The sequence below is a fragment of the Mercurialis annua genome, linkage group LG1-X, assembly GCF_937616625.2.
Source record: "Mercurialis annua linkage group LG1-X, ddMerAnnu1.2, whole genome shotgun sequence".
Classification (NCBI taxonomy): Eukaryota; Viridiplantae; Streptophyta; class Magnoliopsida; order Malpighiales; family Euphorbiaceae; genus Mercurialis; species Mercurialis annua.
The window spans coordinates 4,791,359-4,797,358 of NC_065570.1; positions in this window are offsets into that span (position 1 = coordinate 4,791,359).

Here is a 6,000-nt window from a genome sequence, read left to right on the forward strand (position 1 = left end):
TGATTGTAAAAGAAAACGTTTGTAGAAAAAAAATAGCCTATAATTTTAATAGAAATGCTTATATTAGTTAAACTATTGCTCATCCGTGATAGGCAGTAAATTTTAATGACCCTTTAAAATGTAAAATAATAATACTATGAGAAAATGCATCTGGTCCACATACTGCTAAGCATTTAACGCCGACTTTTGCAACCCTCATCAAAGTCAGCAATCTGGATCAACTTTTGCATCTTTACATACGATAAAAGGTAAAATTATTTTAAAAAATAAAGGATCAATTCACCCCCTACTCTTAGCACAAAATATCAAATAAATTATTTTCGTTGTTTTGGTATAGGTAGGTCTAAAATTTGTATTTTCGTATTAAAAAAATCCCCCTACCATCCTTTGCCCAATCGCACCCCTAGAGTGTATTTCACTCTCCACTAATAATATAAAAAAGTCTGAAAACAGCCTTATATTTAGTTTATTTTTAAATTAACACCTAATTATTTTAATTTTTTATTAAAATCTTATAATTTTAAAACATCGGATATTAAATAATTTTTTTAAAAAAAATTAGAGACCTTTTTAAATTTTTCCCTTCTTCCTCAAATAGGATGAACAATGACTGTTCATCCTCTTTAAGAAAGAACAGACTGTTCATCCTCAAAAAGGATGAACTGATGAACTGTTCATCCTTTTTGAAGATGAACTCAGATCTGGGTTCATTCTCAAAGAGTATTAACAATATTTGTCTTGCTGACAGCTAGAGTGTTTGCCAGAATATGTGGTGGTTGGTCAGAGTGCAAGAGGGAAAGACGAATGTGACATGAGTACGAAAGGTCGGAAAAGACAACTGTTATCGAAGTGTGAAAGTTCGACGGTGGCATAATTAAAATTTAAAATTTTAATTAATTAGGACTTTAATTAAGTTATACTTAAAGGTTAAATTAAATTATAATTAATTATGTTAATTAAAACAAATTAAGAATATCACTCTTCGAAGGGTTTTTGTTATACGAAAACACAAGTTTTGGGTCTGTTTGTATCTCTCGATATGTTCCTCAAAGAATCTGATTCCAAAAGTAGCGGAGTTGACTCATTTGATATTTCGTGCCAAGTTGAGGGAGTGAATTGATCATTTGTTCTTATTTTAAATCATAATTTTTATATTGATTTTTAATTTTATCACGATTTTTAAAAATTATAAATTAAATTTATATTTTTTAATTATATTATTTTAAAATCCAGAGAATTTTAGTTTGACTGGGCAAACAGCAAATAATGTAGCGGAATCTTATTTTTAAAGTTAGTAATTATTTACAATATCATTTTTACATTATTTTTTAATTTTATCATGACTTTTTAATTGTTTCAAAATTTATCATGGGTTTTTCCATTCCAGCTTTATATGTGGACTTCGACGTGATTTTTTTGCTATTTTCCGTTATTTTAGTGAGCTAAAACTCGTTGAATTTAGAAATAATGTTAGATTTAAAAAAAGTGATAATTTTATAAGTCATTTTCTAAAAATTGTGGTAAAAAAGGGCGTAAAGGATTTAATTTAATATGTACTAACTATAAAATAAATTAATCATTCATATTTTTTGTTTTATATAAATGATAATTCCATTTAATATCATAACCATGGATTATATAAGAAAATAATTTTTTTTCCAATTTGATATATTGCATGGATATATGAGAATATTTATATGTTTGTAAATTTAAGTATATACGTTACTTAAAATTCAAACTACTAATTTAAAATGGCAGGGAATGATTAAGAATTTATGATAAATTTGTCATCTTTACGGCTGTGTATTCATCTTGGTCATTCTTGGTTGTATATATCTATGCTCAATTGTTGGCTAATAAATAGGCTGGCCATCTTATGGCCCGTTTACAAAACACCGCACGATACAATGTTAAGGATGTTAGAATAGAGTTTATATGAATTTGGATTATAAACGGGTTAACCCCGTTTATGACACGGTTAAATAGCGGATTAAACAGATTAAATCTGTTTAAAATACGTTTAAATCTATTTAATAATTAAATTATTATTTATGACCATATATATATATATATATATTCATACAATGCATATAATTTACTAATTGTTGTTTTTTGTATTAAATTTATGGTTATTTTGAAGGTTTGCTATTTGATTATACGTATTTAATTAAAAAAATGTGTTAAATAGGTTAAACATGTTAACTGTTATGACTTTTTTTAATCAAGGTTATGACTTGTTTTGATAAAGGATTAAACAGTTTGAAACGATTAGTTAAGCTAGTCGTGTTCGGGTTGGAGAAATATGTCTATTTATAAATGGATACACGTCACGTTTATGACACAATGACCGGAATTGCCATCCCTACTAATAATTACCTAGGACCCTTTATTTTTGTCCCTTATAAGAAACCTTCCGATGTTTAAAAGCGATCAAGAAATTGCCTGATGTTTAAAAACGATCAAGAAATTGCCTGATGTTTAAAAACGATAAAAATATATCTTGATGTTTGTGGCGGTGTTCAAGAATCGCCGAAATTTATTAAAATTGGTGACGTGGCAGCAATTTTCTTGTATCAGAGACCTGCAAAAATTCAAAATACATGCTCTTATATCAGATGTCAGTTGACACCTAAGCAAATACCTAACATTCAATTAAAAATATTTTAAAAAACTCAAATCAAATCCAAACTAATTAAACCCAACCAAACCACTTATTATCTGTCACTGTTTTGTGGTCAACACTATCCACCGCTGCAACCATTCTCCATCCAACTCCACCCAATACCGCCTCCACGACCAAAACGTTTTTGTTTTGCCGTCTTCTTCAATGTGTTTTTCGAAGGAAGAACAAATCCAGGCATGTTCTTCGAAGGAAGCACAGATTAGGGGATCTATTCTTCACGGAAAACAGATCGACAACGTCGATGGGTGGCAGTTAGGTTAAGTGGTTTGGTTTAATTGTATTGGGTTTGATTTGGATTTTTTAAAAATATTTTTAATTGAATTTTAGAGTATCTTGGATTTTTAATGAGGCGTCAACTGACATTTGACATGGGAGTAGGTATTTTGTTTTTCTACAGGTTTTCAACATGAAAAAATCGTTGTCACGTCACTAATTTTCGACGATTTTTGCTCTTAAGGGGTTTCTTAAACAAATATCTTGGGATTTCTTGAGTATTTTTAAACATCAAAGGATTTTCTGTAAGGAGATCCAAAAATTAGGGGCTATAGCTAATTATTAGCCTCAACCATTACTACATCATTAACTACTACTCCCTCCGTCCCGTAAAAATAGAAAAAGCACCCATTTTACAAGAATTAAGAAAGTAGTTATTTAGGTAATTTGTGATAATTTGTCTAAATTGCCCTTTGTAATCAATTAGTTATGTACATTTCCCAAAGCCACTTTACTAAATATAACACTTACAATTCCTTTTTTTTATTTTTTCAAAATATGCATTTAATGTTTTATGATAATTATGTAGGGGTATTTTGATAATTTTTGACTTAACTAACTCCACTTTTTCTATTTTTATGGGACAAAAAAAGGTGGTACTTTTTCTATCTTTACGGGACGGAGGGAGTATTAACTAAAATCAAATGGCATTATATTAAATTTATCAACACAATAAAAATAAAAAAAATAATTTTTAAAATAAAATCAATTTGTTAGTCAATTTTTCTAGTCATGGAAAATTAATCTTTGTTTAAGAAAATTCTATAATTTTTTTAGTATTTTTTTCATAAAATAATAATTATGTAAAAAGAACAACAAAATTTAAAATAACAATAAATATGTATAAATTCACATAAAAACTAAATATAAAAATAAAAGTTATTAATAAAAATAATAATGAAAACACAAAGTATTCAATGGGAATGATTGTTTTTTTTTTAATAAAAATGCATATTTTCAGTTAAATATTTACAAAAGTATTTTCTAATTTTTTTTTGTTGTAAAAATACGCTCTTTTGTTAGATTATTAGTAAATTATTATAGATTATTGATAAATTAAAAAATTTCAAAAAACATTTTTAAAAAGTTAGAGCATTTTTTTTTAAATACGTACGAAGTAATAATTTTTTATTTAAAGAAAGAAAAATCTCAGTCCGATGGCACACAGTTCACAAACTATTTGGACCACCTACCTACCTTTTCATTTTTAATTCTTTCTCAAAAGTTAAAACTAACCTCACCACCACAGTTCACCAATGCCACAACTTGGAGAAGCCTTTGTTGGCCAATATTTTATAAACTTAAAAAATTTAATTTACCTTTTCAAAATTTCTACATTAAATAATGTACTTTTATACGATAATAAAATTTAAATAATTGTGTTAATATTAAGCATAGTTTTTAATAGAAAGTGAATAATAATAATGCAGCTAACAATTCCAAAACAAAGGGAAAATAATTTGGTATTTGGATCATGCATAAATTTAAACATGTGTATAAATATTTTATCCTCACCTACCATGCCACCAACAAAACCCATCTTTAGGAGAGGGTCATTTTTGTGCTTCTTAAAATGATTGATTAACGTGATTCTAAAATATACTTAATGAAAATGTAGATATTACACATAAATTTTATATTTTACTTTATTGAGAAAATATTAGTATTTAATTTTAGTGTAAATAAATAAAACTTCATGATATTTATATTTATTTTAATTTGGAATCGAGTATTTTTTTAACTTTTTAAAATTTTAAAAATAACTAAATGAATTCTTAACAAGAGTAGTATAATAATACTGAAATGTATTTTTTAATTCATTTTCGTGGCACTAAGTGGCCCTCCACCACCATTCCCCCACCAACCTCAGCCACCAACGACCAACCCTTCTCTCTTCAATAATACTTATCAGTGTAAAAGTTTTTTATTTTTTTTTAAAAAGAAATTCAATACGACAATTCTTTTGAAGCCTAATTTTTTTTAACTACTGGTAATCTAATAAAAAATTAATATCTGGTTAGGTGGAAGCGCTTTGAGAGCGCGTGGTTACTTTTGCAAAGGACGTATAATTCCATTTGCATAAAAGTTCATGCCACCAAAGCTTTCACTAAACTAACCCATTACTAATGTTTTTCTTGAAATTGAATAATGATAAAAGAGAAATTATAAATTCCAGCCATGATTATATTGGTTGTTTCCTGTCTTTTTTTTTGATCTAGAGTTATTTCAAAAAATGCCAAACCTTCATAAAAAAATTCTAAATTTGTGGTGTTAATTTCAATCAATTCTTCATCAATTTATCTCTTAATTTGATGATATTGTACTAACTTTTATGTAGTTTATTTGCGAGTACGAAAGTAAACAATATTATTTATTTTAATTTTTTTAATAATACGGACCTACATAGAGTTTATAATAAAAATTTACCCATTTTATTATAATTGAAATTAAAAAAATTATTAACATAGTTCCAATTATATAATTTATTCTCTCTAAATTCTGTGTTTTATTTTTATTCATATAAATAAGATATATGTTATTTTTATTTTTGTTTATTTTATAAAAAATTGAGTCAATAATAATAATAATCATTAAAATTTTACTTTAAAAATCATAATTATCGTATTTACCAACTTAGTGATTCTAAACTCACTACTTTTATTTTTTAAGAAAGTCATAAAAGAGGTGTTTTTAAGGACCTTCCAAATAAAAATGATATATAATGAACCTTTAGATGAATTTTATTCATATTTTTTTTAATAAATGTAAAGCTAACAGCAGAATGACCAAAAAGATTGTAAATGTACGATAGGAACCTCTTGAATACAAATGTTAAAACACAAGGCCCTCTTAATGAGTTTGGCCAAATTTTTAGCATGGAGTCTAGGAGCCACAAACGAAATCAACGCCTGAACAAAAGCGCGTGAAGTACCCCAAATAATTACTACTGCTACTACTTGATTAAAAAGAATTACAGATATATAAAAAAAAAATAGCGCAAATCAAATCTGAGATCTAGACTAGAGCAGTACCAACCAAGTGTG